This window comes from Phalacrocorax carbo, chromosome Z (genome assembly GCF_963921805.1).
Source record: "Phalacrocorax carbo chromosome Z, bPhaCar2.1, whole genome shotgun sequence".
NCBI classification, from domain to species: Eukaryota; Metazoa; Chordata; class Aves; order Suliformes; family Phalacrocoracidae; genus Phalacrocorax; species Phalacrocorax carbo.
The window spans coordinates 48,104,837-48,117,782 of NC_087548.1; the positions used below are offsets into that span (position 1 = coordinate 48,104,837).

Here is a 12,946-nt window from a genome sequence, read left to right on the forward strand (position 1 = left end):
AATTCCATCATGATCAGCTAAAGCAAATTTTCAAGCTGGTTATACTGCAGTAGGCATACCTTGGTATAAAGAATCTGACAACTCAGCACAGGCTTCATGTGAACTGCCTCTGTCTCTGGTGAAGTGAGAGGCTTTAACCACAACATCCCTTTTGTGCTCAGCGAGCACCCCCTTTTTAACACTGTTGTTGGTTAGGCAAGTTTTACTAATCATCATCCTAGAATAGGCATTTGTGTTTCAACAGTACTTTCACAACAGTTCAGGCTTGATGGAGGAGCCTTAAGAGAGCTGTGCTCCAGTCAAGCCAAGTAACTGACATCCTCATAAAAGAGGCCCCCAATTTATTTACTTATAGCCTCATTTCCTCTTATGGTCTTTCAGTTTTCAACATTCCCTTTGCCACATAGATCTCTATCTAGGAAATAAAATTGCAACACTAGCAGCAAAGCTCAAAATGAGACCTTATGGGAAGGAAAGGTGGTTTTATTTTACAAAAAAAAAAAAATTATTTCACCCACACTGTCATATCCACATACTGACAAGCACCAAGAAGCAGGTGTCCAAAAGGTCTGTCAACCATCAGGTGCCACTAAGTGTGCAGCGAGGTGTCTTTCCAGCATTCAGACTTCTTCAATGTTGCAGAGGACAAGGTATGCAGATTGTCGATCCTCAACACTTCTTCTAAGTCCATTTTTAGGTTACTGGCAAAATGCTGATTTTGGATGTACCTTCTTCTTCCCTATTAGGAGATAATAAATTCCTTCATCATGTCCCACCTCTCTGAATTATGGACATTAACTGATTGTCCTTTGACTCCCAATCTGGGTGTCCTGTGAAGATGCACCTAGCTTTCATGAGACCTTGACATCTATGCTCCCATTAATACCAACCTAAACCTTTCTATTACATTTCTCTACATCTAGCTAAGCAGAGAGTCATTTGTCAAGAGTTTTCAGCAGTGGCGCTAGCTCACACAGTTGCTGGCCCAAACTTCTCTAGTGTGTACGTATGCATGCATGCAACTCCATGGGTAACCTGCAGCAGACCTGATGCTATTCCCAAACCACTGTGCAAACACTGTGTATGGGGAGGTGAGACGGTGAGAACAGCCTGCAAAGAGGGAGGCAGCAATAGCTTAAGCCCCATTACTGAGAACATGCAGCTGCAACCTAAATTCCCATTTGGCATTCCCTCCTCCCATTCAGAGTGCATGTTGATGTGCTACTTGGCCAGTCCATGTTACTTGTCTCCTCTGACTCATTAGTTGCCTATACAAGAAAGAAAGATTTATTTTCTACTTATCTGATGGAAAGGATACCTTTGGATTCTCAGGAACCACAGGCAGAAAACTTCAAGGATGACCTTCCTCACTCTTGGTATAGTATACAACAACTATGTCTTAAAACCTAAAATATGGAGGTACCATCCTGTTGCAAAGACTGATGATTTCTGCAAGCAGTTAAGACTTCACTGCATGGTAAGCTTTTTTGAAGGTTAATTCTAAACATCTCCTAACAGCAGGAACTTATAATTTATTTTGCTTTCCTAATGAAAGCAAATGTACTCCATATCAAAAATAAGGAACTATTTGCCTCAGTGTTTCAAAACAATTTTCTTTCTGCAGTAGCTCTGGTGGGAGGCTGGTTATCTTATTTCAGATTCATTTGACTCATTAAAAAGTCAAGCCAGAACTGTTTGAGGCAACTTTCCTGTACTTTTCAAAATTGTAACTTCCATGTGGCATTATCTATTCTTCCCAATGATCACCTGACTTTAGCTTATATAATTTTTTTTGTCACTGTAGATAAGTTAAAATAAAACTTTCACAAAATATTAAAATGAAATTCTAGTTCTGCTTAGACAGGAATATTTTCCTCAGTGAAACACCTGAATGAAAATCCTTCAGGTTTGTTTAAAACATGATATATTGTTTTGTAACCGTCAGTATTATAGGGTCTGCAGGGTGTAGAAAATAGTAAAAAAAAGTAAACTAATCAACTTGGTGTCATGAGATGTGTGCCCAGATTACAAATTCATATGTTAATCTGAAACAGCACACTGAAGTCTTGTTGATCACTGCTCAGTACAGGCCAAAATTATATTTTCATGGAAGACTGTGAGAAAAAGCATTTTAGAGCCATCCACTTACCAGTGAGATGTTCATGTGAGTATTTATTTTAAAAATATACAGTACATGGAAACATTCAAGATGTTTGAAAGGCAAAGGTGCTGTGGTTTAGCCGCATTCGGCAACCAAGCACCGCCCAGCCGTCCACTCACACTCCCCCAGCCCCAATGGGATGGGGGAGAGGATCTGAAACGCAAAAGTAAGAAAACTTGTAGGTTGAGGTAAGAATGCATTAATAATTTAAATATAATGCTAACAACAACAATAATTTTAAAATGTAATGAAAAGGAAAATGAGAGAGAAAGAAACAAAACTCGGGAAAAATAAGTGATGTAATCACCCACCATCCGCTGAGTGATGCCCATCCCATCCCCGAGCAGCCATCACTGCCTCCGGCCAACTCCCCACAGCTCATACACTGAGCATGACATCGTATGGTCTGTTGGGATCAGCAGTCCTGGCTGTGTCCCCTCCCAGCTTGTCCACCTGGCAGAGCATGGGAGGCTGGAAAAGTCCTTGACTAGTGTAAGCACTATTTAGCAACAGCTAAAACATCAGTGTGTTATGAACATTTTCCTCACGCTCGGCCCTACACCAGCTACTAGAAAGAACGTTAACTCTGTCCCAGACAAAAACAGTAGAAAAGGTAACCCACAGAAAGGAATGCAAGAAACTGTTGGTCTGCAATGATAATGAACACTGTCACTTGAAGGTTGGGGTGAACATCAATAATCTGCTTTCTTGGACTGAAACCTAAATGCTAGATATGTTTCTCCCTCAAGTTATAAAAGAAGGAAGTGATTTAAGGATCTCTCTAAGTTAATGAGCTCTCTTAATTTGTATTGAGATTTACAATGTGATCTGTATACTGCATATTAACTGTATGTTAGAAATAGATGTTGTCTGGCTGCGATGTGTTGGCTTCAGACTATGGAAGAGTGCTCAGGCTGATTACTCCAATAGTGTTATTAAATATGAACAGACTGAAAAGACTTATTTTTAGACTGTAGATTACAGAATTTCATTACATGAATGTGTGGCTGTCTAGTTAAGTCTGGCACAAGAAGCATGGGGAAACCATAACAGTATTCATCTAGGCGCTTAAGCCCACAAGGACGTTCAGTCACAGTAACATCAACAGGTATTTATACACGAAGTAATTTCTGTTACTGCATTTACCAACATAGCAGGGAGTTGGAGAAGAAACCAAACCAAATTATTGACGAAATTTAGCTAACATTGTATTAGGGCAAGATGTTCTTCATATATGTTAAAACTAAAGGACACTAAACTAATTAGAAAAACAAACATTCAGTATCTTTAGAGAAGGTCTGAGACTGATAAAAGAGGAAACTCCCACCTCAGCTGGGCCATAAAGTACAAAGTCAGTATCCTTTAACCATAGACATCCTGGGGCAACTAGACCTTAAGGAGAACAACTAATCAGGATATTTTATGTACGTTGCCAACTTGGTAAGAACTAAGTGTCCTTGGGGTGAACCATCCTCATCATAATCATGATCAGCAAAAATCATGCCCATAGATCAGAAAGCCCCCTAATCAAATAAGCCCCTCACTCTCTGAGCACGCGTGGCAAATTTAACAGGATTTAATTTACTTTAGTTTGTACCTTTAAGATGAAGTGAGAAGGAAACTAAGCAACAACTAGCTGGGGGGTGCGAATATTACTAATATATTTAACTGTATAAATACCTACTGTGATTTTGACCTGGTGTGCTTGACTTGTGGGAAACCACCGAGCACCCCAGCTTGTGCAACCCTGAAACAAATAAGCAACGTCTCTCTCCTGAGTGTGTGATTATTGGCTCATTGCACACCAGGTAACAGATCTGCGTTTCAGACAACATGAACTTTAAGTTCTTTTGAGAAATCAGACAGCAATAGCACACATCAAGCTAAGAACATTTACTCTAAATTTAACTGAATTACACTAATCAACATAAAAAACTAGAGAAAAAACAATGCTCTGCACCAAGGGTCTAGCAAACGTGAGGAAGGGGCAGAGTAAAAGTGAGTGCTAGTAGTGAATATCTGCAGTGAAATTCTAGATCATGCATATAGAGAGAAACATACCAAAATCCAGTATTTTTATTAAATTTAGTTAGGGATTTTTAGTCCACTTGTGTGAATGTTTGCTCCCAAGTTTGTTTTCGAAGGTTTTGGTTTTTTTTTTTGACCTTTCCAGAAGAAAAAGAGTAAGGCAGAAAGGACAGTTATTTTGTGAAAAATACACCACTATTGAATAGGTGTGTCCACCCTCCATTGACTGGTTCAATGCTGACGAGCAGTGCTTATTCAGTTTCCACATAGACATAGACATATGATGGAGGAAATGGAGTATATCACATTCTGCTAAGTGCATATATAGAATTCCTGTATTTTGATGGTTCAGCTGTGGAAGGCACCTATTGAAATGGTTGTGAAGATTTGCAGGTAAGTCTTTTATTCACTGTTCTGGTGCAATCTGGTTCCATTCGTTGTATGGTCTCCTGGAAGCCTGGCCCTGATAAGTTGCATTGGGCTGTGGGGAAATGGGGTTTATGTGACATCCAAACCTTTTTTAAATACATTTAGCAAACTCTCATAGAATTTCCAGAACAGAGTGGTATAAAATAACTATGAGTTATCACTTCATACTGTATTAACTCTACATTGGGTTTTTTTTCTTTTTTTTTTTTTGCAGTGCTGAGCCTCTCAAATGATATTTTCCTTGTGTTGCCCTTATTTTGTGAATTCCTTTTAGGGTTGTGTTGTAAGTGCAGCGGTGTATAAAGTAATTGAGGCTTTTATGCAAGCATATGTTTTCGATGGTTGCTGGCTTTATGAAGGTGGATGTGATAATCTGTGAGTTTAAGTGCACCAAGGAGTCTACATGCTACTATTTCTTTTCAGGTTCATCATGCTACTAGGAGCTTACTGGATAAATATTACCATCAAAGCAGCCTAATTTATATCCTTAGACCATCACAGCTGAGTCTACTAAAATACAGTAAATTATTTTACCAGGTTATGTACATACTCCATCTTCTGCATCAACACAGAACAGAGTAAAGCTTAATTTTCTTTTTACACCACCCATGCATAAGAACTAGCAAATGCATCTAACTGGAAGTGACATGACTGTAATTAAAGCAAAAAAAGTAATGAAGATATTATACATAAAAAGTGAATGAAAAACAAATGAAAATAGTAAATACTAAATGTTATGTAAATACTACGGAAGATCAAAACAGAATGAGGCATTATGTTCATTGTGTAACTTTAAAATAGTCTGTAACATTTGCTTATTAATCTGGCATTACTGGAAGCAAAATCACACAAGATTACCTCCACTGTATTTTCGAACTTGTATGGAAATAAACTCAGCTTCCTTAAAAAATCGATCAGTACTTCATAAAATTTTTCTGTCCTCTCAGCACTAAAAAAGAACAGAGCTTTCCTGTCTTCTTCAAAACCTATTAATAAGTTGGGATGCCATGCTTCTTTTCCCAAGATTTCTCACAGTGGGTTTTTTTTCCTGCTGTGTACTTTTTTATACTATTCTTTGGTTTCCCTGGAAAGCTTTAAAGCACATTACACAGAAAGCACATATCTCATCTGCTTCTGTACCTCCTTTAAAGCAGAAATTCTCAGGATGGAAATGAATGTCATGTATTTGCAAATTAAGCTGCTCAAGCTTCTCATGTTTCAAAGTCCATATAAAAGCAAGGATGAAAAAAGGTGTATTTTGGAGCACATATCTTCCTTGTCTGTCACAGATATTTCCTCTACCTACACGGAAATTATCAAGGGGAAAAAATGCTATACTTAGTCTAGCAAAAGGCAGAGGACTACTGCTTTTGTGTGTGTGTGAAGGGAGGCGGGAAGGTACAAGAGAGGGAGAAGAAGGGTGTAAATTTCTCAATATTAGTATGATTCATCTGATATTCATTCTTGCTGTGACCAAAGCAAGCCTGTGAAGAAGGGTCTCCTCTTACATGACAGAAAGAGATATCTGTTTTAAAGGAATGTTGGGTTAATATCTGTGACTCTTCTCTCCAAGCATATTTATCAGACTCTTTTCCCCCTTCAGTAGTTTATCATTCCTTTACACATAGATCATTTACATACAAAAGGGATGTAACTACACTGGTAAAAATGAAGAACTTTTTTTGATAGGAAGAAAAAGCTAATCAGGAATTGAGACTGAACTACGAAAAAAAAATAATTTTGCCACAAAAACTTCCCCATCCAACCTCTAGAACCTCAGTTAGTTTTTGGATTCTGCTCAAATTGAAGTACTGATTTAATTTAAACACAGTTTTTTTCATTTACTTTTTACATGTTTCAATTCTAAGCAGACTCATTGTAAGCCTGCTCCTAGAAGTTAAATACATCGATTAGAAGTCACTCTCTGCAAGCAGAACGTAGAAATAGCTGATAGATCTTGAGTTTTAGTTCAGTAGTAGTTGGAGCATTTCCCTTAAAATCTGAGCTTTATTCACCACTTCCTGATGTATGCAAGGATTCACTTAAGGCAGGTTTTAATGTAGATCACCTAAATTTGAACCTTATTAGTGTTTTACTGAAATTGTTAGAAGAGAGATGTTTGGTTCCTGTAGGCATGACGTTTCATAAATGTTGCAACCACATCATTCAGCAAACACATTGGAATGAGGCCTCAGTTTCTCTTAATTTTAAATTATCTCTGTATCAGCTTCATAGCAACTTGCTTGGAAAAGATAAATTGGCCAAGGAGCAAATTAAAGTTACCTTTTAATAAAGTCCCTGTAATGATTCACTTAAAGCAAAGTTAAAGCAGAACTGGATGATGGATCCCAACATTTAAAGATGTTGGTTGAAAATCAGGCTCAGAGGCAAGATGACATTTCTCTTTCAAATTCAGATCAAGCAAAGATCTTCCCACTTGGATTCTGAGGGTTCTTGATTCTACCATCAAGTCAAAAGGGTGCTGATTCTTCAGTAGTTAAGGCTGATTCTTCTTAGGTTGGGAAGATGTCAGAAAAGTTTTTTTGGAACCGGAGGGAACCACATTCCCACCCAAAGCATCCCGATAGCCTTCAAGACTTCTGGAAGGGTTTAGCCATACTGTTCCCAGAAAAACTGGTAGCATTTACAGCATTCCAAAATTCTAGGAATTTTATGTACAGCACTCTTTTTTTTTAACATTGGTAAGTTAAAGGCAGTTCACAGGATGTCATTAATTAGGTTAAGTTGCTTTTTGACTTCAGAATATGATGGCCTCCAAACTCTTCTCCACTCTTAAGGTACAGGAAGCCACATGAAGAGTGTTTCATGCTGTCTTTGTGCACTGAAGATTTTTTCTGACCAGGGTGTATCACAGAAAGTCTTACCGTGCTTGTATGTCATACTATACCTGCCAAACTCTAATGGAAGGCTTGCCAGCCTAATGGAAGCTAAAAGCTAGGTGACTAAGGACAGTCCACCAAGACTGTGTAAAAAACTTGTAACCAGTGTTTCTGTTCAGCTGGGATTTTTTTAAGAGTTCCCCCACCCACTTTTTTGTTTTCCTGTACCACAGATGACAAGGACATGATTTTGAAGGAACTACACCTTCTCCATCCCAAGAAATAATGCTGGCTCTCTTCCATAAAGAAGAGAACTTAGTGCAAAATGCAGTCTTTTATTTTGCTTTTGTCAACATCTGAGGGCCTCTATTACTTACAAACACTTTTCCTAGCCATGTGAAATGCTAGTTAGCTGTCAGGTAGCTGCACAGTCTTGGGCTTCTCTGTACAAACACGACCACATACACTTCCTCAGATAACCTGAATGACCATCATTTTGGGGGCAGTGTAATGCAGAGCTCCAAGCTTGTGCTCAGACAATCTGTGCTGACTCACGCAGTCTGGCTGAAGCAGGTCAGATCCAAAGCGGAAAGGATTAAACGGTTAGGTTTGTCCTGCCGTGCCTAAGGGCAAGTCAGGCAGGAGCTATTAGCAATTCAGAAGAAAGAACAAATGGGTTTGATGGGCAGCCAATCTCAAATGCTTCTCAGTCAAGTGGACACTCTCCCATGCCAGCCCAGGGATCACCACAGCTTTGATGGGCAGGGGATGGGAATGCATGATCATGCATTTCTCCATAAAGGCATGAAAATGCAGTCCCCTTCTGTGGAGAATTCCCAGTACCCACAGAAAACTAGGAAGAGCAGTTAGTTCTTGAAAGAGTTGTTAGCACTTGATGATCCTGCTCAGGGAGGGTTTTCCAGGGTAATGGCTCTCTGGAACCTCCCTTTTGTTCCCTATAGAAGAAGACATCTACTAGGACTCCCCTAACTCAGCCCAAGATTAACAGCAATCTTTATTCTCTGCTGGTACTGCCGCAAACAGTGCTTTTAAGGGCCCCTTTTGTTAACACAGGTAAATCTTAAAAGACTGCATAAGAATCAGTGCAAGTTTTTCAAATAACTGCATACAAGAAGAAAGAGAGAGAGAAGTAGAAGAAAGGAAGGAAAGTCAGACGGTCCAAAACAGACAGGAGGGCTTTTGACACCACTCACTACAAAACTTAAAACACAGGCACAATTCTCCTCACTTTACTCCTGTGAGAAAGCAAAGCCCTCTTTTTCATGCTTTATTACTCTCTCTCTCTTTTCCTAATGCTCTCTGATGCGTCTCTCTTTAATTAGTCATCGTTGTTGTAAGTTTCTTTAAACTGTAAACAGATAATGTCCCAGAAACTGAGGAACCCATTTGTCAGAAGAATTACTGGGAATACAGTCCCTTTTAATGAAATTGAGAGTTGTGAAATTAACAGAGGGCTGACTCAAGATTTCATTCTTTGTTCTCCTGTTTTGTCAGCAACAATTTTAAGCAAAATATGTATGCCTGTACATTCATCTTCTGTATTTTTTGTCAAAGAACGACATGATCCCTTAGTGTAAACTGGGAATTTGATCTTACCCTGTGTATCTGCCACTGTGAAACCAAGAAATTCCAAACGTGTACCAATCCTTTGACTCACATCATCTTCCCCCAAATAAATTTCATCTCTTGGACTCCGAGTGTACATGTGGCTCCTACCCACATGCAAAAGCCTTACACTTAACAATGCTTTATGGCTGCCGTAGCGAAGGGAAGTTTGTCTTATCATGTCGCAACAGAAATGAGTTGTATCACGTAACGATACACTTGCAAAGCTCCACTTCGAATAAAATACCCATTTGATTTGTTAAAGCAGATCAGGCCCCAGCTGTTCAGCTGTTTTCATTGTTAAAACAAATTACTTAATCTCAGAGGGTAACACAACCTTACTTACTGATGTTTCCCATTTCATTATCAGTCTGAAACTGTGAATGGCTTTTAGATGTGTATGCTTGAATGATGCACCAACTGCATGGATTAGGATCTGATGACACCGTATTGTATTTCTATTAGAATGTCTACAGATCATTTTACTTTATTCTTTCCCATGATTAAGGGTTTATACACAGTTTCATCTAAAGATTTCTTACTGAATTTCCTTGTGTTTAACTCCACCTAGATTGTGCACATTTCATTAATTAGAAAAAGCTCTCCGTGACAGTTAAGAAGCTAACTGATTCTTTCGTAGATGTCCTGGGATTTAATACTAACGGTGCAGTAGAGGACACTATCTGTGGCCTAGCAAATACCTGAAGAACAGTCTTGAATACTTGCAGGTTTTCCATCAACTCCCCTCTCAGGCACTGCCCCGTCAGCCTGCTGGAAGCCAACAGCTGGGAGCACTAAGGGTAGCCCACCAAGCCTGCGCAAAGAACCTGTAACCAGGGCTTTTGTTTGGCTGGGATTTTCAATGCGTTCCCCCATCCCCTTTTTTGTTTCCCTGTCCCATGGGTGACAAGGACACGATCTTGAACGAACCCTTTCAAGTTTAGAGGCAACTACTCCTTCTCCACCCCAATCATGTTGCCTCTCTTGTGACAAGATGACCATTCAGTGCAAAATGCGGCATTTTGCTTCTGAGATCGCACTGTACCTGGCATACCCGCATACCCGAGGGCCTCTACCACTTGCCTGGTCACATGAAACACCAGCCAGCCTTCAGGTACCCGCACCCTCTTGGGTTTCCCTGTACAAACACCACCACCGGAGCACCCGAACGATGTTTCAGGGCTGGAAGATAACCGGGGACCCCGCGGAAACCCGCCGGAAAACGCCAGTCCCCGTGAAACCACTGGGTCTGCCAGCCGTGGTCCCGGGCCCCAGGCAGGCCGCGGCCCCAGGGCCTGCCCGGGGAGGAGCCGCCGCTGCTGAGCGGCGCCGCCGCCGCCGCCGCCCGCAGCGGCCCGCCCGTGAGGCGGCGCCGGGCGCGCTGCGTGCGGAGAGCGGGCGGGGCGGGGCAAGGGCTGCCCGCCGCCCCGGGGCCGGGTAGGCCGTGTTGCCAGGCGGCCCGGCCGTCCACCCGCCCGGCGGAGGGCCCCGGCAGCGCCGCGGGGCACCGCCGCCACGGTGAGTAACGGGGCAGGGCGAAACGGCGGCCGGCCGGCGGCGCGGGCGCGCAGGCGCGCTGGGAGCGGCGAGGGCGGGCGGGGCGGGGCGGGGGAGCGCGTCCTCCGCTCCTGTCGCAGTTTGGGATCCGCAGTGCGCCTGCGCGGCGGCGGGCGGGGGGCTGCGGGGGGGGCTGAGGGGGGAGGAGGGCGGGGCCCGGCCCTGTGTTTTGAACGGCTGGATGCGGGTGGCTCACTATTTGGCAGGAAGGTGAGGAGGCCTCTATCCTGGCGGCGGAGCTCGTGTAGGGAGAGAGGGATCCAAATGTGGCAGAGGCGAGCAGGAGGCAGCGGCGGCGGCGGCGGAGGGGGGCAAACGAGAGAAGGGGAGCGGTCGTCCCCGCTGCCGCCGCGGAGGAACTGAGCCGCCTGGCAAGGCAGGGGGCTGCGGCAACGGCGGCGGCGCTGGCAGCCCCGGGCCGCCCGCCTGGCACCCCGTCCCGCCGGCAGGTGAGCGAGCGGGGAGGGCGGGGGAGGGGAGCGGGGGGGTGTGTGGGGGGGGAAGCGCGCAGCCCGTCGCGCCGCCCTTGGCCTGGCCCGGCCCAGTACCGGGCAGAGCCGGAGGGAGTCGCTGTGGGGGGAGCCGGGGCCGCAGCCGCTCCCAGCCCGGCCCAGCCTCCCCTCCCTCCCCTCCCCCGGGGGCTGACATTATGTATCCACCCGCGGCGCCCCGGCCCCGCCACATCTTCGCCGCCGCACTCGCGCCGCCGCCCGCCCGGAAGCCGCGGGAGGCGGGCGGCAGCGCGGCCGCGGGGCTCATGTTGCCGTCCCTGCCCTCCCCTTCCCCCCGCGGCGCTCCGGCTCCCTGGCAACCCCCGCCCTTCCCGGCCGCGGGGGGCTGCCGCCGCCCTGCCTTGGCACGGGGCCCCGCTCGCATACACCGCCTCGTCCCCCGCCGGAGGGGAGGACTTGGGGCCGCCCGCCCTCCCTCCCTCCCTCCCTCCCTCCCCCCCCCCCCCCCCCCAGCCTGCCTCCCCTTCCCCTCTGCGGAGCCATTGTATGTGGGCTGGGGCCCGCCGAGGGGCTGCTGCCAGATAAGCCTCCCCCTGGATAGCGCACGCCGGGGGAGGCGGAGGCGTGGGATAGCGTGCCCTGGCCCCCCCGCCCCATCCCGCCGCCTTGGGAAAGCGGGGCGAAGGGGGCGTGAGTGCGGTGGCGGGGCCGGGCGGCGGCAGCCGGAGGGGGAGCTGCCGGGCCGGGTTGGCGGCGGGGCTGCGGGCAGGGCTGCCGCGGTGTGAGGCGGCCCGTCTGCGTGAGAGGGAGTGCGTGCGGGAGCGAGTGTGTGCGTGCTGCGCTGCGCTGGGATCCTTTGTCTGCTGCTGCTGCCGCTTTCCCCTCCTCCGTCCCTCCCTTCCCTCTGCCTGCCTCTCCTCCCGCCTCGCCGTTCTCTCTCCCTCCGTTCCCCTCTCTCAGACTCCAAGCGCTGCTGCAGCTGCAGGTTTGTAAATACTGGACCAACACACACACAACATGGCTGACGCTCGCCCTGCTCCACCAGGGTCTCCGCCTTCTCCCTCTGTCTCCGCCGCTTAGCCTCTCCTCCGTTTAGGCTTTTGTTTCTTCCCCCTCCCCCCCTCATCTCCCATCCAAAAAAAAGAGGAAAAACAATTCACCTTCCTTATTGCGCGCATGGCGGGATTTCAAGGGTAAGGATCCTTGCTTTGGAAGCTTTCTCCTTTCGTTTTGCTGTTTACAACAAAATGAAACGTAAAATCAAAGGTGATTTGGGAACCTGGCAAGGCCTGGGGTGAGGGAGGAAGGTGGGGGGAGACCGGGTAAGCCCCGCTGAGAGAGGCTTGATTGGAATGTGCGTATCTTTTTCTCTTTTTGGGTGGGGGGAGGCTGATGCATCAAAGTGCTGCTGGCAGAGATGAGATACTGTATTACACTTGCAGAATGATCTAGGGCCGTTTCTTGCGTTTCAGGATGTGGTTCGGCATAAGGTATCAACTCAGTACAGTCACATGAAAAAGACCTGAACTAGTTATGTCAGAATAGGCATTGTGTAGGTAAAAACCGTAGCCTAGGCTTTTTTGGATCTCTTTGCATTCCCTGTGTCTCCTTGTCAGTATCTTAAACAGCTCACAAATCATGGGATACAAAACTGGAATTAACACTTGCCAGGTCTTTGTGTTGCTAGTTTTCTGTCACAGATTAATTCGCCCTTGTGATGACAATGGCACAAACCGAAGCATTTCCTTTTTGCTACAAGGAGGCCTCCCGCTTTTCAGATTCCTTTTTTTGTAAAAACAAAATAGGCATGGCATCATGAACTTAGGTGAGCTCCCGAACTAAAACAAGACGGC

General features: G+C 45.4%; 1 protein-coding gene across 5 annotated transcripts in view; it reads left to right on the plus strand.

The window, feature by feature from the left end:
• Window positions 1-10,482: 10,482 nt before the first annotated feature.
• The window catches only part of SPIN1 (spindlin 1), a 57,794-nt gene continuing 55,330 nt past the window's right edge, over window positions 10,483-12,946 (plus strand). The window contains exons 1-2 of one of the 5 annotated variants that reach the window (XM_064439400.1): window positions 10,511-10,602; window positions 10,848-11,090. The gene's annotated coding sequence lies outside the window, so the exon portion shown is untranslated. Of the gene's footprint in view, window positions 10,603-10,814; window positions 11,091-11,798; window positions 12,287-12,946 lie in introns of those variants that run through there. The other 4 variants (XM_064439402.1, XM_064439399.1, XM_064439401.1 and 1 more) reach the window with 4 other exon arrangements.